The sequence below is a fragment of the Podarcis erhardii genome, assembly GCF_964252035.2.
Source record: "Podarcis erhardii genome assembly, chromosome: 3".
In the NCBI taxonomy this organism is placed as follows: domain Eukaryota; kingdom Metazoa; phylum Chordata; class Lepidosauria; order Squamata; family Lacertidae; genus Podarcis; species Podarcis erhardii.
The window spans coordinates 11,842,088-11,869,394 of NC_138507.1; the positions used below are offsets into that span (position 1 = coordinate 11,842,088).

General features: G+C 43.8%; 1 long non-coding RNA gene across 6 annotated transcripts in view; it reads right to left on the reverse strand.

Moving 5' to 3' along the window:
• LOC309338477 overlaps positions 1–27,307 on the reverse strand; it is a 145,614-nt gene that overhangs the window by 43,764 nt on the left and 74,543 nt on the right. For 3 of the 6 annotated variants that reach the window (XR_014154911.1, XR_014154912.1, XR_014154913.1), the window contains exon 3: positions 22,764–22,845. This is a non-coding gene — a long non-coding RNA (uncharacterized lncRNA). Of the gene's footprint in view, positions 1–21,662; positions 21,763–22,133; positions 22,846–27,141; positions 27,279–27,307 lie in introns of those variants that run through there. The other 3 variants (XR_014154916.1, XR_014154914.1, XR_014154915.1) reach the window with 3 other exon arrangements.

Consider the following 27,307-nt stretch of genomic DNA (forward strand, 5'->3'; position numbering starts at 1 on the left):
TAGACACCTTCCAAGACCTTTCCTGGCCTAAAATGTAGCTAATTGCTCCTGTTCTGTGGACTATGATTCATCTCACAGATGTCTAAGAACTTCTAGCTACTATGCCATAATAAAATCAATGCATGCACCACTCGGACATAATATTCTTTCCAAGAGGATATCATTTACTCCCCACCCCCACCACTTTTATATGATTAATCCAAAGTAAGGAAGACCTCCTGAATCACTCGTGACGTGGCAGCCTCTGCTACTTGACTTTTCGAACAAGAGCAAAATTGTATGAATACAGCCTTTTATCCTTCATCTCCAGGTGCAGGGGTGTTCGCACTTGAGCCCAACAGCAAGAGGTTTTTCTTTTTAATTTTCCGCTCTTTGGGGTATTGTAATCTATTCCCCAGCTTTTGGTTTTGTCTGTTGACTAGCAGCAAGCAAAACTGGAACGTTAATACAGAGAAGCAGAAGGCAAGTCTCCACAGTAGAAGTCCATGGGAATATAGGGCACAATGTTGCTTTAACACAACCCACCTCTGAGACTGGTGTCAGTAAGCAACAGAGGATTAAGAGTATTGCTATTAATTGTCAGTCCTCAGGTGAAAGCTCTATGCTGCGGTGATTATGAGCCCCTGGTGAAATGAACCAAGTTTTTGTGGTTCTGCTAGTTGCTTAACCTCGAAACCTTGAGATCAAACAGACATCCTGAGGCAGCTTTCCATTCCAAGTTAATGAAGAATAGCAAAATGAATAGGTGACTGCAGTTATTTTGTGCAATAATTAAATACGCCAAAAAAGAAAAGAAAGAAAGAAAGAAAAAAAGGTTTTTGTCAACAAAGGTCCGTATAGTTAAAGCCATGGTTTTCCCAGTAGTGATGTATGGAAATGAGAGCTGGACCATAAAGAAGGCTGATCACCGAAGAATTGATGCTTTTGAATTATGGTGCTGGAGGAGACTCTGGAGAGTCCCATGGACTGCAAGAAGATCAAACCTATCCATTCTGAAGGAAATCAGCCCTGAGTGCTCACTGGAAGGACAGATCCTGAAGCTGAGGCTCCAATACTTTGGCCACATCATGAGAAGAGAAGACTCCCTGGAAAAGACCCTGATGCTGGGAAAGATGGAGGGCACAAGGAGAAGGGGACGACAGAGGACGAGATGGTTGGACAGTGTTCTCGAAGCTACAAACATGAGTCTGACCAAACTGCGGGAGGTAGTGGAAGACAGGAGTGCCTGGCGACTAAACGACTAAACGACTAAACAACAACAAAATTATCCCTGGACGGTTAAGTCCAGTTGAAGGCGACTATGGGGTTGCGGCACTCATCGCACTTTCAGGCCGAAGGAGCCAGCGTTTGTCCACAGACTGCTTTCCAGGTCATGTGGCCAGCATGACTAAACCACTTCTGGCACAACGGGACACCATGACGGATACCAGAGCGCACAGAAATGCCGTTTATCTTCCCTCCACAGCGATACCTATTTATCTAGTAGCACTGGTGTGCTTTCAAACTGCTAGGCTGGCAGGTGCTGGGACAGAGAAATGGGAGTTCACCCTGTCACAGGGATTTGAACTGCCGACCTTCTGATTGGCAAGCCCAAGAGGCTCGGTGGTTTAGACCACAGTACCACCCGCATCCCTATTAAATGAGCACTGGTACTTCGGCACAAGATAACCCATGCAAGCTGCCTATATCAGAAAAACGGTTAAAAGATATTTATATCAAGGCCATTCCTTACCAGAAGCACTTGAGGGAACATCATGACCTAATAGTTATGAACAGGAAGTGAATAGAATATGGATGGACTATGCAGAGATGGCAGCAAAAATAAGAGATCAGAAAGATGAGAACATTGTCAAAGATACTCAAAGTGTTTTGAAGAGTATCTTAGAGGGTATAATAATCAACCTACAAGTAGGAATGAACATATGAGCAGCAGGTAACATTAGATAAAGGAAGATTTGAGATGAAAATGGGTGGTATAATAGATTATGCAGCCGACAAAAGACTACCTACAATGCCATGGAGAGATGGACTGGGAAGTCTGAGGATAAGAGATAATGAGGAATATTGTATGATGCATATATAAGTTGTAAAAATGCTTAAACAAAATAAAGAGAGAAAGAGAATTCTGTCAGAGTGGAAATTCTTTTTGGACTATTTGAGGGGGAAAACTATAGCCAAATGAAATTGCAAGCAGGATTTGAATAATAGGGAAGGGAAGAAGAATAAATAAATGGTAGTTATGGCAGGAGATAAAGGGATACAACAGAAACATCACAGACGTAAGGATGGGAAGTCGAAATGTAAGAAATTATTATATTGAAAGTGAATTTAGTCATTTCAAATTTTGTGTAAAAAACTAACAAAAGTATTTTTTTAAAAAAAAAAGTGCAGGGAATATGCAGAGATAGCTAAACTGATGGTACTGATGAGACAAGTGTAAGATTCTTTCAGTGAGGACTGGAAACCTTTTCTAGTTTATTTTAAAAGTAACTCTTTATATATGCAGTCCACAGCGGGGTTTGTAGTTTAAGGGGGGGAAATAATAGATTATATTAAGAAACTTGTTAAAGAGGATGAAAGTCGATGTGACAGAACTTTAAAATGCACTTATATGTAATTACAGTTATAAACACTGATGATGGCTGAGCAGGAAGTCATTAGTATTGTAGAACAGGATTATAATTATTGAGCGTTAAAATGTAATTTTGAATCTTGAAACCAAATAAAATATTTATATTTTACTGGCCTCGGTCCAGTATACCTGAAGGAGCGCCTCCACCCCCATCATTCTGCCCGGACGCTGAGGTCCAGTGCCGAGGGCCTTCTCGGTAGTGGCGCCCGCCCTGTGGAACGCCCTTCCAGCAGATGTCAAAGCGATAAACAACTACCTGACATTCAGAAGACATCTTAAGGCAGCCCTGTTCAGGGAAGTTTTTAACGTGTGATATTTTATTGTATTTTTGCTTTCTATGGAAGCTGCCCAGAGTGGCTGGGGAGGCCCAGCCAGATGGGCGGGGTATAAATAATAAATTATTATTATTATTATTATTATTATTATTATTATTATTATTATCCAAAAAAAGACTGCAGAGAAAGAGGCTTACTCTGGTTGAGTTCATCTAGTACAGTGACTAATCAGATCCTTCAAGGAAATCTGTAAGATCCAACTATAATATAAAATAGGCCCAGCAGGATCAGACTAAGGGCCCATCCAGTACAGCATCTGTTCTCACTGTCGCAAAGCAGATGCCCATGGGAAGTCCCCAAGCAAAACCCAAGTGCAGTACCACATATGAAAGTACAATGGTACCTCTAGTTACGAACGTAATTCGTTCCAGAGGTCTGTTCTTAACCTGAAACTGTTCTTAACTAGGGGCATGCTTTCGCTAATGGGGCTTCTTGCTGCCGCTGCGCTGCCGGCACACGATTTTCGTTCTCATCCTGGGGCAAAGTTCTCAACTCAAGGTAACTCTTCCAGGTTAGCGGAGTTTGTCACCTGAAGCATTTGTAACCTGAGGCGTTTGTAACTTGAGGTACCACTGTAGAAGAAAGAAAAGCCCCACTTGAACCGAGAAGCTTTACTCGGGGAGTAAGCCTTAGGCAGTGATGCAACCCATATCCATGTACAGTGGTACCTCGGGTTACATACACCTCAGGTTACATACGCTTCAGGTTACAGACTCCGCTAACCCAGAAATAGTACTTCGGGTTAAGAACTTTGCTTCAGGATGAGAACAGAAATCGTGCTCCGGCAGCGCTGCAGCAGCAGGAGGCCCCACTAGCTAAAGGGGTGCTTCAGGTTAAAAACAGTTTCAGGTTAAAAACGGGCCTCCGGAACGAATTAAGTATTTAAGCCGAGGTACCACTGTACTTAATGGGGGGGATATACCAAGGGGATCCCCCACAATCACTGATCTTCTACTGGGTGTGCAAAAGGACCACGGAGCTCAATAACAGCTCTTGAAGTGGCCAGGTTATTTATTTAATTTTTAATTTTTTAATAAAGTTTATTGATACAACAAGAAAAAAGAAAAAGAACACAAATACCAAATTACACACAAGAATAAACATAAACACATAATTTTCTTAGCAAATAATAATACATCTATTGGTCTTAACACTAAAGACCCAACCTCCCGTCTATTCCATATTTCAAATTCATATTACTTATTGCCAATACACACTTTTATCATAATTAAACTTATTCTTAATAAATCTAATTTCTTATATCTACCTTGCAACTATTACTGAAGTTCCTCGAATGCTGCAACAGAATTTAAACTACTACATTTATTTTTCAGATATTCTTTGAAAACCTCCCATTTTGAAACAAATTCCTGTTTTGATTTATTCTTTATTTTTTCTGATAAACCATCTCATTCAGCATATTCGGTCAGCTTTTGGATCCAATCTTGTATAGAGGGGATTTCATTACTCTTCCATTTTGCTGCGATCAAAACTCTTGCTGCCGCCGTCGCATATTAAAAGATACCCTTCCTCTTTTGTGGAATATCCAAATCTGTTATTCCCAGGAGGTAGGCCTCTGGTTTTTTATTGAAAGAGATCTTTAGCATTTTTTGCAGTTCTGCATGGATACTCTCCCAGAATACCTGTATTTTCCTACATATCCACCACATATGGTAGAATGTTCCTGAGTGAAGTGGCCAGGTTAGGATGCCTCATTACAGATGGAGCAGTAACAGGTAAGTTTATATTCCCGCTCCCAACACACAGGAACATTTTTAAAAAATGAAAGCTGGTCCCATAGACCCAGACCCTTTCTGCCCATCTCTTGGCAGCCCTGAGGTGGGAATCTTGACCACCAGCAAAAACACAGTGAATAATATTGAGAGGGGGAGTGTTGTCTTCAGAAATAGACATTTTCCACAAAGGAATGAAAAGAAAAATTCAGATATTTTCTCAGGGGGAAAAAAGTCTTCTGAGAAATTTCAGGTCCATTCTACAAACTGCATCTGCAGTTTGAATGGAAACTGCAGATGCAGAATCATGTGCAGAACAGTCTTAAGAAACGTAGCCAAATTTCTTAATTTGTCTCCCATCAGCCTAGCATCTAGCCAGAATAAGGAGCATGCGAAAGCCATTCTGCGGACTAATGCTTTTCCCAATAGCAATGATTTAGGAAACTTAACAGTAGCACTGGCCTGGAAGTTACAGCTTTTCTAAGGGATTTCTCTTGTTTCAATCAGCTAACTGATTTGCCTTTCCCTAGTGAACTACTCTTCAAGTTACCAGCAGCAGTTTCTGGATTTACTATACCTCGGTACTACAGGTGCAGAAGCAAAAGGGGGGAGGGGGAATGGGTGTAGTTTCTACAGCCAATACTTCAATTTTCTGCACGTCTGCTATAAACATAATAGAGAATGAGTTCCACAGAACTAGAGAGACAGCTTGTCCACAGTTGAGCACTATTTAGCTGTTAATCCAATCAGACCAGTGTAGTCCACACCCACATGTATTTGAATAGTTACCGTATCTCCTGCTAGGACTACCGTAATGCGCTCTACGTGGGGCTATCTTTGAAGGTGACCCGGAAACTACAACTAATCCAGAATGTGGCAGCTAGTCTGGTGACAGGGAACAGCCGCTGGGACCATATAACACCGGTCCTGAAAGATCTACATTGGCTTCCAGTCCATTTCCGAGCATAATTCAAAGTGTTGGTGCTCACTGTGAAAGCCCTAAATGGCCTCAGCACAGTATACCTGAAGGAGCGTCTCCACCCCCATCATTCAGCCCAGACATTGAGGTCCAGCTCCAAGGGCCTTCTGGTGGTTCCCTCACTGCAAGAAGTGAGGTTAGAGGGAACCAGGCAGAGGGCCTTCTCGGTGGTGGCACCCACCCTGTGGAAAGCCCTTCCATCAGATGTCAAGGAAATAAACAACTATCTGACTTTTAGAAGACATCTGAAGGCAGCCCTGTTTAGGGAAGCTTTTAATATTTGATGTTTTCTTCTGCTTTTAATCTGTTGGGAGCAGCCCAGAGTGGCTGGGGAAGCTGGATGGGTGGGGTATAAATAAATTATTATTATTATTATTATTATTATTATTATTATTATTATTATTTTGTATATGAGGAACAACTTTGGTCTTTCCTGTTCCTATCATTAGGTATTCCCTTTTGTGTTTGTGTGTGGAATCTATTCTGCCAGTTGAGAGAGGTGAGGGGCAGATGGGGCTTGCCAACCCAGGAAGGTAGCCCACCAAGGAGAAGGAAAACCTCCGCTGCCTTGCAGGACGTCTTAGAGAGAAGAAAAAGGCTAACGAGCAAACCCTACAGAAATCTGGAGTGGAGTCCCTAAGACAGTTCGATGGCATCTTGTACGCCTCCTTCCAGCAACTCCTGCAGCCAAGCTGGTACCAAACGTCTTGCTCTGCTTTCCTCTGGACCACATCAGTGAGGCTGAGAGGAGAGTCTTGTCATCTGGGCAGCCCAGGACCTCCATATACACTGCCCAGGCTTGTGCCCCAGGGGGGTCACTTTGGTGCTGCTAATACAGTGGCTTGACTACACCCCCAGAGATGCACTCCATTGTCTTTCAAGGCAGATGGATGCCAACAAGCTAAGTACTGACAGGACACGTGTGTAGATTGATGTGCAGATACCTTTAAAAAAAAAAAAAAAAACCCTGCTGAAGAAGTGTGCAAAAACACACTGCCAGCCAATTTTTGATTTGTTTATGCAGTTTTATGATTTTGTGCAAATCTGAGGGATCAAAACTATCTATATCTATCTATCTATCTATCTATCTATCTATCTATCTATCTATCTATCTTTCTATCTATGGGGGTGGGGGCTAAGTGCTTGATAGGCACTTAACAGCAAAGCTGGAAAAGAAATGAAAGCAACTGAAAATTCTCAGCACACACTTTTCAGATTGCCTAATATATCTAGTGCAGAAATGTTTAATGTGGTATGCTTTTGCGGAAATTTGTGGGCTCAAAAAGTAAAGAAAGAAACCCTCCATTCAGTAGTCTACTAGAAATATTTACGAGCATAGTCAGAAAAGAAACAAAAGCATTAAGGAAGTGGATGGTCCCATTCGTTGAAGGGTGTAATCCTGCTCTGGATTGGGTTGCATTCCTGTTAAGGATCAGGTTCATAAGCTTGGCAACTGGGTAAAAAGTTATGCATTTTTAAGGATCTATGTCACGTGTAAGCAATAGTTACACCAGTATGTTGGACTACACAACATATTGATGAAATCATGTTGGCTACCCCTGGTCTAACTATTCCTTACACTTGACATAGTTCCTAAAAATGCGTAATTTTTTTACCCAGCCCCTTTGGAATGTCCAATAGTTGTTGGTTTCTGCATAAGATTTTAATGGCTACTTGTTTTAATTGATGGTGGTTTTGTAGCTCACTGATTTCATGCATTGTAACCTGCCCTAGATGACTCTCACGGTCCCTTCAATCTCTACAATTCTATGAATCTGTGAAATAATAAAACTGCATTTCAGTAACTTACATACAAAAGCAAACCATTCTTCTTCGATTCCAAGGGAATGGGTCCTGTTCTGCAAGGGGATAAGCAGAGATTCTCCTAGCCCTTGAAGACAAAGACCAAAGCATGTTCCAAACTAGACAAAGGCAGATTGTATGGGGAGGGGGGAGTTTGTTTTACCACGGCCAGATTCATTGGAGAGGCAAAAAGGTTACCCCACTTCAGATAATCTTCCCTAATACGGAACAGCTTTAATTTACACCCTACATAATAAGTCTAAGAAAGGTATAACCACATAGTCAAAGGGATGAATGACAATAGACAGCCATCTCTGTTGGCATTAAATATGAGTGAACAGTTTACCTACACTCCAGGTTGGTACTGTCTCCTGTCCTCTGTTTTGATTTATAAATAATCTAAAAAAAAGGTTTCTCGAGTTATATGAAGACAAAGATGTTCACATCACCAAATGCAGCAGTGTCTGTGTGTGTGTGTGTGTGTGTGTGTGTGTGTGTGTGTGAAGGTGAGTCTCTTCTATAGAAGAGCCAGTGTGGTGTAGTGATTAAGAGCGGTAGTCTCGTAATCTGGGGAACCGAGTTCGTGTCTCCGCTCCTCCACATGCAGCTGCTGGGTTACCTTGGGCCAGTCACACTTCTCTGAAGTCTCTCAGCCCCACTCACCTCACAGAGTGTTTGTTGTGGGGGAGGAAGGGAAAGGAGAATGTTAGCCGCTTTCAGACTCCTTCGGGTAGTGATAAAGCGGGATATCAAATCCAAACTCTTCTAACTTTGCATGATGAAATACTTTTGAGATTTGGAGGGGCTGGGAGAGGATGATGACACTGGACAACGTTTTCACATTAAAACAACATTTTCTTCCTTATTTTAATTACTTTTCCACAAGCGTCATGTCTGCAGAAAGAACTTGCCAAAAGACCATTAGAGTATTTCATGTCTTCTTATGCCAGATCCAGTAGGTAAGAAGTTACTAAATACCTGCCCTGTCTCAGCACAATCCACCTCTGGCCTAAACAAAAGTAAATATGCTCATGTTCACACTGTCCTACCTACTAAGAAGGATGGTTGTGGGGAAAGCCATCCTAATTGTTAGTAAAAGTCAAAGATCTTTGTAAAACTAAAACTTTCCCCCCCCCTTTCAAAGCAGATTACTCAGTTCTATAGAAGGCTTCATAAACCCAAGGTACATAAATTATATCCTATGGAATAAAAATTATTTCCATTCCTGGATTCCTCTGTAACAAATTTGGCAGTCTGCTTTGATTTTCATAGCACCATGATTTTACTGTCTCTAACCACCTGCCATACCAAAGTAAGCCAACAGAAGTCAGAGTGTTAGGGTGGTCTGTCATAAAGTAAATGTTATTCTTCAATAACGTTCTAAAAAAGCATCATTATAAATCAGGAAGGTGTCCACTAATGAGTCCTGGGGTGTTCATTAGCCCCATATATATTTGGTCAGCTTACGGAAAGAAAGAAAAAAATCATTTGCAAGCAGGCTGTAGCCCTGCACATTTCAGAGGCAACTGAAAGCTAATCTCATTACATTATGTTAAATGTAAAGCAGACATTAACATCACACATGCCTGCAGCACACACACACAAACTGTGCACTGCATTGCTTTCCTCCCCAAAATAGAAAAATTGCCCAGGAAGTTCCCCAAAACCGGAGCTCAAATTTCGCAGACTTATTTTTATGCTACCTCTCTTTAAGGACTTCTGTGGTGAAGGACTTGAAACACTAAACATATGAAGCATTATTAAACTCATCTATATGTGTGCTTTTCCCATGCTTAGGAAGCTTTCCCCTGGGAAACACATTCTTTATAATAATAATAATATTTTATAATTTATACCCCGCCCATCTGTCTGGGTTTCCACAGCCACTCTGGCAGCTCCCAACAAAATATTAAAAACACGATAAAACATCAGAAATTAAAAACTTCCCTAAACAGGGCTGCCTTCAGATGTCTTCTAAAAGTCAGATAGTTGTTTATTTCCTTGACATCTGATGGGAGGGTGTTCCACAGGGCGGGCGTCACCACCGAGAAGGCCTGGTTCCCTGTAACCTCACTTCTCCCAGTGAGGGAACCGCCAGAAGGACCTCGGAGCTGGACCTCAGTCTGCGGGCTGAACAATGGGGATGGAGATGCTCCTTCAGGTACACTGGGCTGAGGCCATTTGGGGCTTTGAAGGTCAGCACCAACACATTGAATTGTGCTCGGAAATCTACTGGAAGCAAATGTAGGTATTTCAGGACTGGTGTTATATGGTCTTGGCAGCCACGCCCCACTCCAATAAATTGGAGCAAATAACAATCGGGAGAAATCTTGGTTGTTTGCTCCAACTGAGTGGAAAAAATCATGTTTCTCCAGGGAAAAGTGGTGGAGCAAGAGCAAGTCTGGATGAGCCCTATTACTCTATCTACCCAGTGTTGTCTGCCCTGACCAAAGGCAGCTTTCTGGGGCCTCAGGCAGCAATCTGCTGTCACAGATCCTTTTAACAGGAAGTCCTTCCTGGGGTTTGAACCTGGGGCATTCTGCATGAGGGGCACCTGCCCTACCACTGAGCTATCCCCATCCTAGAGCAGTATTTCCCAAACTTGGGTCTCCAGCTGTTTTTGGACTATAGCTCCCATCATCTCCAGCTAGCAGGACCAGTGATGATGATGGGATGGGATCATCAGGGATGATGGGAACTGTAGTCCCAAAACAGCTGGAGACCCAGGTTTGGGAAACTCTGCCCTAGGGTGAATATGAAAGGAATGGATCCTTGTGTCTTCTACATGACACATTGAGATATGGCCTTTCCTTGCATGCTTAGGATTTCAAAGCAAAATTCCCAGGTAATCGCCTAGTATCACACAGTGGCCATACTCACATCACAACAAGCAACGGATGCTGGTTTATCATAGTTTTCGATGAACAAGCTGTGTGCTAGCACAGGCTGCCCCACAACAAGAGGGAGAATACAAATCATGAAGTCATATGGATTCACCGGTGGGATCCTGGCTTGTGTCTCCCTAACAAGACAGCCTCAAACCACCGTTTGTTGTCGATTTATGAATCCTAGCATGTTTGGAAGCAAGAAACCAGTGTCCTGAGTTCAGATATCACAACAAACTAGGCTTAACTTCAATTTCCTTGATTGTTTCTCCTACTCCTTCCAGGCAAGGAGAGAAGTGGGAATGACAGAGCTGTGTGCAACCAACAAATTGCAAAATAATCCAAGATCATTCAAAATAAACTAGAAAACCTGGCTCATCATTACTACCAAACACAGCCACAACATCTATCAGTAGTTGTGTGAACCGGGATACGGTTGCTTCAGTACTGTGGTACCTTTGGATATGAACGGGATCCGTTCTGGCGCCCTCTTCGCATCCTAAAGTAAATGTAACATGCGTCTGTGCATCTGCGCATGCACGGGTCGCATTTCGTCACTTCCGCGCATGCGCGTGATGTCATTTTTAGTGTCTGCGCATGTCCGAGCAGCGAAACCCAGAAATAACGTGCTCCGTTACTTCCGGGTCGCTGTGGAGTGCAACCCGAAAATACTTAACTTGAAGCTAATTTAAACTGAGGTGTGACTGTATACTTGTTCCTCAGAAAACAGCTTGATAAAGTACCTTTTGGATTTTAAATGGAGATGCTTAAAACATCAGCAGAGAACAGCGAAGAGCGTGCTGTTGTTTGACTCATGTCCCGCTTACAGGCCTCTCAGAGGCATCTATGTGAGAACAGGAAGGTGGACTCAATGGGCCTTTGAGCTGATCCAGCAAGGATCTCTTTGTGGCAAATTATTAAAACAAATTAAAGAGGTGAACTGCAACCATTCCTTGACCACTTTGGTCGCTCTTTTCAGAACCCTTTCCAACACTACAATAGCATTTTTGAGACAAGGTGACCAGAACTGCAAACAGTATTCTAAGTGCAGTTATAGTGTTACACCATAGATTTGTAGTTTTCAAGTTATCACTCATTTTTAAACTGTTTAAAACAGAATTATCTGCCTCCTCTTAAAGGAGATATATTCATTGCAACTTTTGCTGAAATACGCAGCAAGGAAAAGACAGATTACTATTGAAAATATTCACCAGCATCACTGAGGAAACTCTGACGAAAGAAGTATGGCAAGAGAAACTGATGGACTATGCAGAATTGGCAAAATTGACACATAAACTACGGGACAAGGATAACTATGACTTTAAAGATGAACGGGAACCTTTTACAAAGTACTTAAAGATGCAACAAAGTGAACTGGACTCCTTGGCGGGTTTTGAATAAACAATCACAAACTTTTTATTGATAACAAACAGCTAGACAAATTAAGGATCCATACAAATCTGTAACATGCAGAGAATAGCATTCATAGAGAAACCAGAGACTGGAACTGAGGGAAGTCGGGGGGGCGTGGGGAGGGTGGGTTGTTTTATGGGAAGGAGAGGGAGGGGGAAATGGGGGGGGAATTAAGGATGATATGTTTTAAGATAATACGTTTTGTTTAAATTTTTAATAAAAAATATATTTTTAAAAAAGAAAATATTCACCAGCATCAAATCTCAAGTTGCTCACCCCTCTTATTCAAATTGCACACTTGGTGCCAAATATTAGAAAAATTGAATGCCTTATCAAATAAAGTGAAACATTCATAGATGTTCCTACAATATGCATGATGGTCTTGAGAGCACCATTAGTTGAAGCTCTCTCAAGTTCTTCCTGGTGTGCCTAAAAAAGTTCGCTCAGTCTTGGTTTAGGACTAAAAGGCCTTGACATGTAGTGAAAACAAATGTCTGTCCCCTTACAGGGCCTGTTGTATGAGCTTAGCACCCATTTGCTGAGGAGCTCCATTGATGATGTGAATTGTTCCATGAAATGTGCCTTTGGAGTGGTGGAAGCCACCCTGAAAGAGAACTACTGTGAAAGATACAGAACATTCTTTGTGCTGCAAGAGCCCGGGTTTCCTCATCAGCCCTCCTTTTCAAAGGGAGGTTTCTCAACCAAGAAGAAACAAAGCACGATCAAAAGCTGCTGGCCTGGCTTTTCTGTGCAAAGTGTTAGCAGACACGGCAACGATTCTCACAAATCTCTGGGGTTTGTGCAGGCACAGAACAACATCAAGGCTGGCCAAACAAGTCAACAGCAACAAGAGAAAATGAGATCAAATGTAGCTTTCGGTGCAGCACAAGTTTCTAGTTCTCATGATTAGGGATGAGAGGCATGCTGGAGGCCATCTGTGAGGACACCTTGCAGGGCCAGCCCAAGACATTTTGCTGCCTGAGGCCAAAGGGAAAGTTGGCCCACACTCCCAATCCATGTATAGAGCGTTGGCTAGACTGGCAGCTAAATCTCATTGCAACACTGGTGATGGGACAGCATTGTCCAACATACCCAACAGCTGGAGGCTATCTTAGAGGGTGCAGAATAGGTTGCATAGCAGACTCAAGGTATATCCTCCCCTCACCATTACAGCTCCCATTCCACCCCTGGCCCAGCTTCTGCCTAATGATAGAGCCGGACCTGACAGCTTGCATTTTAGGAGAGTGAAGGTAAGGGAATCATCATGATTCTCTGTCATTGATCCCTGGGATGAAAGGCTAAAGAGTTGAGGTTTCGAAGCTATGTGAGGACAGTGTGTGTGTGTGTGTGTGTGTGTGTGTGTGTGTGAGAGAGAGAGAGAGAGAGAGAGAGAGAGAGAGAGAGAGAGAGAGATAAGGTTCAGAAACTGCAAATAGTGCAAAATGCAGCTACAAATTGTAAACCGAGGTTAGGCATTGAGAGCATATTTGACTTTGTGAAATATGCTCTAGCACCCAGTTAGTTAGTCAGTTTAATTTTATAAAGATAGAAGCTTGCCATTGCTTGAATTAACTGATTCAGCTGCAGCAGTGCCCTGCATGGAAAGCAAAGCTCTGATCCTTCCAGAATCCTCTGCCCTGCCCTCTCTGCTTCCCATCCCAACCTGAGGCAGATTATCCCATCATGCCCACAACAGGGCACACAACAGGGGTGGGAAACTGATAGCCCTCCGGGTACTGCTGGGCTACAACTCCAACCATCCCAAATCATTGTCCAGGCTGTCTGGTGCTGATGGGCACTCCTGGTTCTTTTCAGGACTCAGTTCAAAATGACAATTAAAGCCCTTCATGCCTTGGGACCAGGATATGGGACCAGGGACCGTTTGCCTCCACATGTGCCTGCCCATAAATTAAGAGGCCCTTCTTTGGATGCCTCTGCTATCTCAGGTTCAGCAGGTGGCTACAGTGAAAAGGGACTACTTGGTGGTGGCATCCCAGTGGCAGAATGTTCTCCACATGGAGACCTGACTTGTGCTGTAGGTGCATTTGTTGCTCTCCTCTTCGATACGGCAGCCAAGCCTAGCAATATATAAGCTGTTGTTGGATGTGGGACCCTTTCGCTCACTTTATTCTAGAACATTTCACACATTTTGATGCTATATTTTGCAAAATAATCTCTGCAAACATGAAGGTTAGAAACTTAAAAAAAAAAAAAAACACCATTACTGTCAGATAGCTTAGGTGGTTGCTCACGAGTAACCAGGCAGGACTCCAACCTGTCTTTTACAGGTTTTATTTAGGTGCAAAACTATTTACAGTGCAGAACCCCAAAGTTCATGTCTGCCTCAATCGCTAGCAGAATCCGGGAGTGCTTGTTTCCTGGACCTCCCCCAACATAAAAGTCTCGTTACGCCCAGTCTTTTCCTTCCCTCTTTGCGCTTTAGACTTCGGCGCAGGGTGGGCGACGGAAGGGGCATGCTTCCTTCCTGGCCGATGTGATGGCCTGGGAATCTGATTCAGAAGCTGAATCTGAGGAGTCCCAGCCTACACAGGAGTCCCCGCCTCCAGGGCCGGCTGAGCCGGGGCAGGGGCTTGAATCTGAAGGGCCTGCACCTGTGCCGGGTCCTCAGGAGCAGACACCAGATGTATCCACTCTGGCTCCGGAGGTGATTGAGGGTCCATTGCCTGCAGGTGCGCCTCTCCCAGCCCTGTCAGGGGAAGGTGAGTCTCCCCCTGGGTCCAGTAACCCTCCAGCCTCTCCTGAGCTGCAGAGGCTCAGGGCAGAGAGGCGGAGGGAACTGGGTTCTCGCAGGAGGAGTGCTCGCCTTAAGCCAGGAGAGGCAGGTCACCTGTGGGCCAGGACCGCCCCTGGCCTCAGAGAAGATAAAGGCCAGTCAGCCCAGTCCCAGGTTGCGGGAGCAACGACGTTAGAAACCTGTTTCTGCCAGCACCCAGACCTGTTTTTCCGGAGTTCCCGACCACACCCGACTTCTTGCTTTGGACCCCGCTTCCCCCTTGGTGGACAGTCTCCAGACCCTCGACCCAGGACCGGACTTTGACCATGCCTCACGGTAACCACACCCGCCCCCGGGACCAGCACAGCTGACTTGGCCAGGAGCGGTGCTGAGGCTCCACCAGCATCCTCTGGTCCTTTCACCTCTTCCCCACTGGAGATGGGGGTTTCCTCATCACCAGAGGAGGAACTGCTTCGCAAGATTTTCGGAGGCTCCCTGTAACACAACTCCCCCTCTGATTCCCGCCCCTGTCCTGATGGCAGTTCCCTGACAATTACCCTCCAACATTTATACCGCGCACATCTGAGTGGATTGCCCCAGCCACTCTGGGTGGCTTCCAACATATATAAAAACATAATAAAACATTAAACTTAAAAAAAAACACCAAAAAACCTTCCCTCTACAGGGCTGCCTTCAGATGTCTTCTAAAGGTTCTCTAGTTACTTATCTCTTTGGCTCGGAGGTCGCATAACTCAATATTCTCCAACATTCTCCAATGAAAATAGAGACGTCCTAAGGAAAAGTGGAACTTTCCGGGATCAAATCAGAAACCAGGACGGCTTCCATACATCAGGGACTGTCCCTGGAAAATAGGGACACTTGGAGGTTCTGTTTGACATGCTGTATTTCATAGGCTAAAATATCTGGTATATCTGATGTAGATATTGAGACTTGTCTCATCATCAAAATTTGCAGACACTATGTAAAACGGACATGAAAAGATACTTGCCTTATGCTGAAGTCGAAAGAAAGTAATGGCTGGGGGGGGGGGTCTTCAGTAGCAACTTATCTAAGGCCTCCTTTAACTTGCTCCAACACAAGAAGCTACTAGAACGTAAGGGAAACATGGTCTGGCGAAGCTTTTTGGAAACAGTGAGTTATTCACCTTACCTTTAGCACAGCAATATTGCTGAACTTTCTAGTAAAAAACCGGTTTCAGTATGAAGTACTGCTTCAAAAAAAAGAAAAAAAGAAAAAGGGGGGATGTGGTCTCAAATGGAATTAAACTGGCAAAATAAAAGAGGTAATGTAAGAACTGTTTAAGGTAGCTACTGGGCTTTACCCGCTAAGTTGCCCATATGACATCACCGACAGCCAATGAGAAGCCTCTGCTGGTCTCCTGCATTCCACAGGCATCTCATAATCCAAACACGACACCCAGTTCCCCAAAGCAAACATTGACCTTAGGTAGAGTTGCTTGAAAGTGTGTTAGGAAAACATTTGGAGTTCGTGACTGTCCATCAGGATCTGAACCTAGCGTTTTCAGCCAGAAATTTCATTTGGAAAAGCTTCACTTGGATTAACATGGCAATGTTTATAGGCATCGTTAAGTGACCCATCCAAATTCAGCCTTGGCCATTTGTCATAAAGACTAAAATGGCATCAGTTTCCTTCCATTTTGGGGGGAAATAAAGGAACGCAAGCTGTTCTTCACAGAAGATGAGAAAACAACATTCATTTCTTCACCCTATTACCAACCATTAGCTCAGTCAGTAGAGCATGAGACTCACAATCTCAAGGTCGTGGGTTCGAGCCGCATGTTGGGCAAAATATTCCTGCATTGCAGGGGGTTGGACTAGATCACTGTTTAGCAAACTTGGGTCCCCAGCTGCTTTTGGACTACAAATCCCATCATCCCTAACTAGCAGAACCAGTGATCAGGGATGATGAGAACCCAAAACAGCTGGTGACCCAAACACTGGACTAGATGACTGTCATGGTCTCTTCCAACTCTACATTTCTATGATTTTATGAATTAATATTCATTTCAAATATCACATTCATTGAATTTAACATTCCTTCAAGTCTCATTGCCAAAAAAGCATCTCTGTGTATTGTTCTTTGCTTCTAAAATGTTTCTTTTCGTTTATTTCTCCCTTTGCACTGCCCCTTATGAGTTTCTTTCTGAAACACATTCCAGTCCACCTTTCTTTATCAATAACTGATGACTGGTGGATGTGCTTTATAGTTTAGTCAATCAGTTAGGCAGTAAATTCAACTGGTTTAAGTTATGCGAAGAAATCATATGTAGATGGACATCTGAAATGTCAATCTCCCGTGACAGTAGAAAGTTATATTTATGAACAAACATCTCAGAGAATATTCACACCATCCATTTAAAATGCATTCAGTAAATATTTGCAATATATGACTTCCCCTAAAGAATCATAAAAGGGGCACAGGTAGCCCTGTGGGTTAAACCACAGAGCCTAGGACTTGCCGATCAGAAGGTCGGTGGTTCAAATCCCCATGACGGGGTGAGCTCCCATTGCTCGGTCCCTGCTCCTGCCAGCCTAGCAGTTTGAAAGCACATCAAAGTGCAAGTAGATAAATAGGTACCGCTCCGGCGGGAAGGTAAACGGCATTTCCGTGCACTGCTCTGGTTCGCCAGAAGCGGCTTAGTCATGCTGGCGACATGACCCGGAAGCTGTACACCGGCTCCCTCAGCCAATAAAGCGAGATGAGCGCCACAATCCCAGAGTCAGTCACGACTGGACCTAATGGTCAGGGGTCCCTTTACCTTTAAAGAATCATGAGAACTTCAGTTTTCCCCTCACAGGGCTGCAGCTTCCAGCGTCCTTAAGAAACTGTGCTTTCAATGTGTGCTGAGTGTCATTTAAATGTATGGTCTGGATCTGCCCAAAGAAGAGCCTTACACAGTGGCATAGCGTGGGGGGTGCAGGGGGGGCGGCCGCACCGGGCGCAACATCTGGGGGGGGGGCACGCTCGCCGCCTCCGGAGTCGCCAAAGAGCCTCAGGCGCAGGCTGTAGCAGAGCCCCATGTCTCGCGGAACCGACGAGCTGTGCGCGCGTCCGGGCTGAAGGTGTCCGGCAGGCAGCGGCTCTCAGCGCTCGCCGCGGTCCCCACGCATCAGGGCCGCGGAGGGCGCGCCAGGCAGCCCCTCCTCACAGCCCTGCCGCCGCCGCCGCTGCAGCTGCTGGGCCATGTTGCATTTTCCTCGCCTCTCTGCCCTCCTCCTCCTCCGGGCAAGCAGCGTCGTTTGGGCGGCAGCGCCAGTGGCAACTCGCCTCAGATCACCTGACACGGACCCGCCGCCGCCGCCGTGGCTACCTTACCGTAAATACCCCAGCCCAGGCAGCAGCAAGAAGAAGCTGGCAGCGGCGGCAGGTGAGGGGTTAGGGGCGCAAATTACTTGCCTTGCCCCGGGTGCTGACAACCCACGCTACGCCGCTGGCCTTACATAGAATTGTAGAGTTGGAAAGGACTACAAAGGTCATCTAGGCCAACCCCCTGCAATGCAGGATTTTTTTTTTTTTGCCCAGCGTGGGTCTCAAACCCACAACCGTGAGATTAAGAGCCTCGTGCTCTACTGACTGAGCTATTTTGTCCTGCTCACTATTGGGCTAGTTCATTTATCATACTCCAAAAATATTTCTTTAAAAAACAAGAAGGCTCAAAGATTAACATACAAGTTTCAACATGTGCTGAAACAGAGCATTTCTAAGAAACGCCCAACAACAGAAAGGGAACTTTAATGTTTGAGGCTATTCTTTTGTATTCTACATCAGTATGTAACATTGTGCCAGCAGGGGGCACTACTCTGGTGCAAAAATCTAACAGCTTCCATAGCACACTTCTTATGCTTTATCACAGCCAGCAGCTGATAACATAGCAACCTATAACACTTAAACTCTGGCAAAGAGAAAACTCAGAGGCCATTCATGTATGTATAGCAAAGTGCTGTCCAGATCTATTTCCACTCTGAAGGAGAAGGCTGTCTTTGATGCAGCTTAAGAAAGGACTTTTGCATACATGTTAAGTGGCAAGATGCCCAGCAGCCTAGCAACTTTTTTGAAAAATAATAAACGTGGCAGTGACTGATTTGATGTTACAAAACTATTTTTTCTTCTTCAAAATTTTTCATTGGTTTTCCAAAAAAATTTAAACACACAAACAAACATGCATCTTAACTGTACTTGATCCAAGCTTAGTAACATTGTTAAGTGACTTCCTCAAATCTCCCTGGCTGAATTTCAGTGTATATCATTGTAACAGTTTTCCAAAACCAATTTTCTCATGAAATGAACTTAATCACTTAACTTCTTTCTTTGTTTTCATTTTGACTTTAAACATATTATTCTCTAACATCACATATTTAAATCCTAAGCCTATCTGATATTTGCAAGTTTTACAAATCTAGGGGCCTTTCAGCCGAAGGCTGAGAGTCTTTGTAAACAGTAAACTGAATGTGGAGGATGCAACATACAAAAATAAATGGGGGGGGGGGAGTCCTAAATGGAAATTCCACCAGAATTAAACTTGGAATTAATGGTAGCTGGCAGGCATTCTACAGAAACAAAAAAAGAAAAGAAAAGAGAGTAGCTTTAAATAATTTGTCATTTGTTGTAAATTGTTTCAAATGTTGCATTTTAAATTGCTATGGCCCTCCGTTGGGACCTTATGGTGAAAAGCAAGCAATAAATCAAATTGATTATAATGCTGGTAATAATAGAATAGAGCAAGAAAACAAAAGGAGAGGCAAAGACCAAGATTGGCGCCATGGCTGGATCTAGACACATCAAAGAAGTGTTTCAGTTACGCGTTGTAAACTTTGTATGAGAAATCGGGTTGGCAAAAATGGGACTCCATAGCGCCATCTGGTGCCACAGTGTTATAATGTATATACAACGCTTATAAAGTGCTTTTTCCTTGCCAATGTAGCTGAGTCCCATGTCTTAAAAAAAAATAAAAATGCATTAATACATATAAATTGCCCAAAGCATTTCAATAAATAAAAAAATTCTCTTCCAGAAGCAATCTGTTATGCCTTTTCATGTGAGTACATTTGTGTGTGTGTTATATACTATTTTCTAGGTTATAATTATGTTATGTCTTGATCTCGTGTAGCAGTTTACTCAGCACATACTCTGTGAAGCAGGAAGCACACTGACGGTGCATAGCATGGATTGTACTAGGTCTATGATTTTATATATAAAAATAGATAGTTGAGTTATTTCTTCCGCAGATCCTCTTCATGTGTCCATGCAAGATTGTATCACGTGATGAAAGCCGTTGGTAAGCAGTACGAAAAGGACTGCTGAAATGTTTGTTTTGTCCTGTCTGTATCTCTCTTTTTTTCTCTCATTCTCTGCCTTGCTCCACACGAGACAGGCCTCAGTCCAATCCAGACAAGCCAAGTCCTAACAACTACATTTCTCATTGTGAAGGCAAACACTCTGCTATTATATTACTTCTAAAGTCAAGGGCCATTATTTCTTATTTTCCTTATTTCCTCAACCCCAAAGCAATGCTGGTTTGGCCCTTTCTTGTCACAGCTCTTTGGGAATAACAACTGTCATTGAAATTCTACTCAATATTGATTCAGAGCAGATTCCAGTGTATAGTTAGTTGCAGGATTCCCAAACAATAGACCAGAGGCAATTGTATTTCATCCAGCAGAGCTTTACTGCTATGAAGGCAAATGAGCATCACGGTCACAAATCCAATACATTCAGGATTGGCACTGTCCATAAAAAATCCAGTTGCAGCAGACTTAACTTAAACTTACAATAACTTATAACAAGTCTAAGCCCTAACACTATAGCATACCGTGTACAGAACACCACACCAGAAGGAAAAGAGATAGAAAGTGAAAGTGAAACCCAGGCTCCTTCTGGCCTTACTTTTACAGTCAGCATGAGCCTGACCTTGACAGAAGAGATGAGAGAACCAGTTTAAGCCGGCTGTACTCAGCTTCTCTGAAGGAATAACCCAAACATCATGAACCTTCTGCTTGTTTCTTTCACATAGAGAAGCTTCCAGAACCTTCTTGAATTAATTAGAATAGGAAAGATCTCTACACATCAGATCAGTAGTTTCTGTACAGTGGTGCCCCGCAAAACGAACGCCTCGTAAGACGGAAAACCCGCTAGACGAAAGGGTTTTCCGTTTTAGAGGCGCTTCGCAAAACGAATTTCCCTATGGGCTTGCTTCGCAAGACGAAAATGTCTTGCGAGTTCCTGTGGGGTTTTTTCCCTTCCCCCCCTTTTCCCTTTTAGCTGATCCGCTAAAAGCCGCTAAACAGCTAATAGCGCTAATCCGCTAAGCTGTCAATGGGCTTGCTTTGCAAGACGAAAAAACTGCTATACGAAGAGCCTCACAGAACAGATTAATTTCGTCTTGCGAGGCACCACTGTACTAAGAAATGCAAACTGAAAACAACAATATCAATAATAATAGTTTTATTATTTGTGCCTCGTCCATCTGACTGGGTTGCCCCAGCCACTGTGGGCAGCTCCTCCGTCAGATCCTCCCCAATATTCTTTCCTAGTGCCCCAATCCAAATGCCACATTCTGCTTTAGTTGTGATTAATCCAACATATGTGCCTGCTATGCTCTTCCTTCCCAGTACCACATGAGCTCCAGTGGGGGCTGATACAGCTCCTGTCCAAGGGTGCCTAGGTATGCCTCTGGTGACTTCACACAAGAAATGTCTCCAATAACCTTTTGACTAATGATGTGAATATGAACATCTCAAGCCAGGTCTGAATGCGCTATACCTATGGTGCCTTTGTAATAAAAGCAGGAGAATTATCATAGCATAAACAGGCTTTCCACGAATCCCAGGGCACCATATGGTATCCCCTCTCCATCTTGCCTGCACACAGCAACGCTTGGCACTATTACTGGCTTGCTTTTAAGCCTGCATATCTAAGAGGCATATTCTCCCTTAAGCATCAGAATGCTTTGTCACATCAAAAATAACAGTTCATCCATCATGGCCGGGAAGCATGTCTGACAAGAAAACATTTACTTTGCTCTGGTTTTCTGGCCACTTATATCAAAAAGACAAAGACAGCTTCTCCCGTCTTGGGGCAGTTCAGAGACATTCACTGGACAGATGGTCTAAATTTGAGAGTTTTTATAAAGTTAGTGAGAATGGGGAGAAAGGCGCTTATGGGCGCAATCTCTTCTGGAGTCCTTTCCACCAAACAAGAAGCAGCGCTCTGCAAGAAAAGCAACATTCACACTGGGAGATCCTTGGAGGCAGAGCGATGATTCGCTCTGAAAGCTACAAATGTGTGTCCAAAAGAGGGGGGGGGGGCTTCTTTACTTTCACAAGGGGGATTTATATTAAGACAAATGTGTTAACATTTCCAACAAAGAATAATTGTTTTAGCTGAGGCTGTAACTGCCTCTGCGCCAGGGGAACTCACCAGAAAGCCAGAAAATGTTTCTCTTGGTGTTCAAAGAGCCACCACAAAACCTAAACTTGGACTTGGTTGGCTCTTTTGCTATACAATGACTGTCACTTAAAATTAGAACTAAAGTTGTACCCCATGAAAAGAACAGCATCTTCCGTAATATCATTCCATACCTCCACAAAGGACTTTGCATTGGCCTTCCTTCTTCTCCCTGAATGGCTTTGCCAGGACAAATACCTTTGGGAAGCTGATGGCGAAGGTAGATGCTGGCTACAGAGGCCCCTCTATTGTGTTTTCCCCACCCAACAACACCCCGCAAATGGCCAGGGAAATAGAATTGCTTCCCTCTGCTTTGGAGAGCCTTTGTGACATCAGCATTACTTCAGCAATCTCTTTTCCTTGTCTCAGACCTATTTACACATCCAGCAACCAACGTACACCATTTTAAGGAAAGGGGTAAAGACCGCCAGGAAACAAAGGGCTTAAGAATTAATGCAGAGATAGGACCAGCTGCCTACAAAGCAAAAGTGGGTGACAGTAGAGGACTTGAAGAAGCAAAGGCACAGTCTCCAGCATGCAAGGCCTTCACAGCATCAAGGCCATACCCTTCAGTACAGATCATCACTATCTGGTGAGCATCTTGCTAACATGGCTGCAAGACTAGTTCCCTGGATGTATATTGATCTAGGACGCAACCAAGCGTTGAAGTACACAGAGGGCTGTCAACCAAATTGAGCTCTGTCATCAGATGACTGAAAAAGATCACTTTTTAGAACTGAAGAAAGCCATTATTAGCTACTCACCACTGCAAGTACAGTGAAGACAGTTGAAACAGTATCTCACTGAGTACTGGCATTCGACGTAGAAAGGGCTGACACGTTGTACCTAGAAAAAGAGAAATACAACTGAGGTAGGATACACATTTCAGTGAGTCGTCTCCTGTTTGTTGATCAACATATCTGGATTAGAGAAAGTTGCAGAATATGGTGGTTGCTCTTAAAAATCCAAAAGAAAATTCCTGTCTAGGGCTGTGAATTCAGTTTAAGACAACAACAAAGCAGTTAGCCGATTACTACTACTACTACTACTAATATTATTAAAATTTCCGTACCACCCTTCATCTGAGGATGTCACACAGTTTACAACATAAAACACAAAAATATATAGCATAGTAACAAACAAAAATAATACACCCCCTGCCCCAGTTTAAAAGGACATAGATTTATATATATATATTTTTAAAAAGTCTTATATAATACAATTTCCACAGAGAAAAGAACATACCTTTAAGTTTATGGCATCATTTTACACGGTGTTCAAATCTGGCGCTTAATGTTCTTTAGTTAATGTATTATCTAAAACAAATTACAGATATAGATTTAGGGTTCTCTTACAACTGCCTGCCATGAGGCTGAGATGCAGCAGTTTCATTTAGGTGGAAAGATGTAGCCTCTGTTGGGGGGGGGGGGTCAACATTTCTACTCCTGACTAGTGATGTTAAATTCTCGAGAATAATATTTTTTAAGACAGCATCTTAAAAAGCAGAGACATCACCTTGCCAACAAAGTTCCATATAGTGAAAGCTATGGTTTTCCCAGTAGTGATGTACAGAAGTGAGAGCTGGACTATAAAGAAGGCTGATCGCCAAAGAATTGATGCTTTTGAATTATGGTGATGGAGGAGACTCTTGAGAGTCCCATGGACTGCAAGAAGATCAAACCTCTCCATTCTGAAGGAAATCAGCCTTCCAGTGATCACTGGAAGGACAGATCGTGAAGCTGAGGCTCCAATACTTTGGCCACCTCATGAGAAGAGAAGACTCCCTGGAAAAGACCCTGATGCTGGGAAAAATGGAGGGCACAAGGAGAAGGGGACGACAGAGGACGAGATGGTTGGACAGTGTTCTTGAAGCTACCAGCATGAGTTTGACCAAACTGCGAGAGGCAGTGGAAGACAGGAGTGCCTGGCATGCTCTGGTCCATGGGGTCACAAAGAGTCGGACACGACTAAATGACTAAACAACAACAAAAATCGTTTGGAGAATATTCTTGAGAATATTCTCACCCCACTTCATGAGGTGGGACTAGTGATGTGAGGTGAGAATATTCTCCAGAAGATTATTCTCGAGAATTTAACGTCACTACTCCTGACCCCAGGCTTTTTAAAAGACTCTGGGAGCCAAATGTTCCAGAGGTGAGGGGAGCTTCATTCTTATTGCATCATGTGTCAATTTCATTTCCCTTCCTCAGCTGGGTGGAAAAAATAAGCATGGCTATAATCCTTTCCATCTATATTTGACATCAGAACCAGTAAATTTAATGTTTTATGTCTCTGAAATCAAAAGACTTTTTTTTTTTTTACTATATTGGATATGCTCACAATGTATGACACTGTTCAGTCTTCTCTGAAGCCTGTTGGGATACTTTATGAGACAAGGAGGCACTGCCAGTTGGTGGGTATGTAATTTTGGGTATTACGTCCTCCTTCTGCTGCTGCTTGAAATCTCTTTGCTTCCTTTTACAGCCCCATTTTTCAAAGCACCAAAAAGATACAGTGGTACCTCGTGTTAAGTATTTAATTCGTTCCGGAGGTCCGTACTTAACCTGAAACCGTTCTTAACCTGAAGCACCACTTTAGATAATGGGGCCTCCTGCTGCTGCCGCGTCGCCGGAGCACAATTTCTGTTCTCATCCTGAAGCAAAGTTCTTAACCTGAAGCACTATTTCTGGGTTAGCGGAGTCTGTAACCTGAAGCGTATGTAACCTGAAGCGTCTGTAACCCGAGGTACCATAGAAAACATGGTCGGCAGCAATTCCCGTTTAGCAGTTTCTGCGATGGCTCCCTGCTTGTGAGATGCTCCCCCCAGAGAGCTTGCCTGGTGCCTTCATTACATGTCTCTAAGCGCCAGGCAAAAACATTCCTTTTCTTCCAGGCCTTTGGGTAATTAAAGAATCTATGGACTATTATTATTATTATTATTATTATTATTATTATTATTATTGATACCCTGCCCATCTGGCTGAGTTTCCCCAGCAACTCTGGGCAGCTCCCAATCAAGTGTTGAAAAAAATACAGCATTAAATATTTAAAAACTTCCCTAAACAGGGCTGCCTTCAGATGGTTTTTTAAAAAATAGGATAGCTGCTTATTTCCTTGACATCTGATGGGAGGGCATTCCACAGGGTGGGTGCCACTACCGAGAAGGCCCTCTGCCTGGTTCCCTGCAACCTCACTTCTTGCAATGAGGGAACTGCCAGAAGGCCCTCGGCGCTGGATCTCAGTGTCTGGGCTGAATGATGGGGGTGGAGACGCTCCTTCAGGTATAGAGAACCGAGGCAGTTTAGGACTTTAAAGGTCAGCACCAACACTTTGAATTGTGCTCGGAAACATACTGGGAGCCAATGCAGATCTCTCAGGACCGGTCTTTTATGGTCCCGGCGGCCAGTCCCAGTCACCAGTCACCAGTCACCGCATTCTAGATTAATTGCAGTTTCCGGGTCACCTTCAAAGGTAGCCCCACATAGAGCACATTGCAGTAGTCCAAGCGGGAGATAACCAGAGCATCTCTGTATGTGTGGTGAGGGCACAGGAATTTTGTTAGGCCCCCTCCCAAAAAAAGTTGTTGAACTTTTTGGAGGAGAAGACGGGTAAAAACTTTCCCCAAAGAAGACATTATGGAGGGCAGGCTTTTGTTAGGGGGGCAGGCTTCTGCTGTGGGGGAACAGAACCCCAGTGAATTGAGTATTTTAAATGCTTTTCAGTAATTTTTGAGTATTGGGGGGGGCAACTTCCCCCCTGTTGCCACTTGGCTACGCCCATGGGTAAGGGGGTTACTGTTTTTGTTTGTTACTATGTTATGTATTTTGGTGTTTTTATATTGTAAACTGCTCTGTGATCCTTGGATGAAGGGAAGTAAAGCAACAACAACAACAACAACAACAACAACAACAACAACAACAACAACAACAACAACACCATTGCTGAAGTGGTTCCCACCATGTGTGAGGCTTGGAATAATTGCTCCCTCTCTCTTCTTTAAGCCGGCGCATACTACAAGCAAAGCCTCCCTAGATCTGGGGTGTCAGATAAGGTTGGCCTCTGCCCCCTTCCCCACCTGTTGCTATGTCCACTAACCTTAAATGGTCAGCCAGCATTGCAGCCTGGTCAGTGATCCAGCAGCCGGCTCAGGAGCCCTGCCAGTTGACCTGCAAATTGGCATACAGCAGGCATGCCTGGGTCTCGGGATTCCCCGATGGGGGTCAGGCCCCACCAGCCAATGGGCCTTGCTTGGGTCCTGCCCCTGGAGAATAAACTGAGGCAAGCCCATCACTTCCCCTCAGTTATTTTTGGTCACAGGGTGCGATGGAGCAACAACACTTTTTCCCCTGGCGCCGTTGGGCCCACCCTCACTTAGATATCGTGCACCCACCTCACAGAACGCCACTTCCACAAATTCCCACAAACTACCTCAGATTATCTTGTGGGGGACTTGTGTGAGGGAAAACGTAATAAATTGGAGTCTCAGGCAGGATTTGATCAAATAAGCAATAAAGATTTTATTTAACAAAGGAATTTTATGACAGGAGTGGATAAAACATAGGATAATTCAGATTATAATGTTATTTCACTCCACTGCTTTCTCATATGTTGCACAGCTGCTGCTGCTTAATACTTTGGTTCTTAAACAAGGTGGTACTTCCTGTCAGTTACACACCCCTCTTAGACAACCCTACTCCTGAGATACTCCAGGTAACAGACCCAAGGGATCACTGGTTTGGGAGTCTTCTCTTGTTATAGAAGAATCTCTCCCCTCCTGACTGGAATGAGTCCTAAGTAGACTGTCTCTTTACAGCGTCTACTTCTCCTGGCTCAACCTTCAGCCTCCCAGTTAATTCCTGGCCCAATTACTCTTACAGGACACCACACACTGTCTTCCACACTAAGCTCAGAGACTCTTTTCTCTAGCTTGTGTTATATTCCTCAGAGTGGATGTTTTTACTCAGAACCAACTCTCTCTCCTCTCACTACCTATCTCCCAACCTCAGTCCCAACCTACCCCAAACTGTCTCTCCAAATCCTCTCCTTTTCAACTCCCTCTCCTGGAACCCCAGCCAATCAGAGGCCATTCATTGACCGTTTGCTGGCAGGGAAAAAGAAAAAGAAAACAATTGGGGACCCAACCTGCCCAGCAAAACAAACTCTTCCATCACACAGGGACTTGACACTCAACTAGTCTTTCTCAAAGCCTGTGTGGCACATACTGAAAGGTGAAGCCTTGCTGTTTCTGGCCTACAGGAATAAGACTGGCAATTGTGACCTCAGGCTGATCCTGGCTTGACTGAAAGGG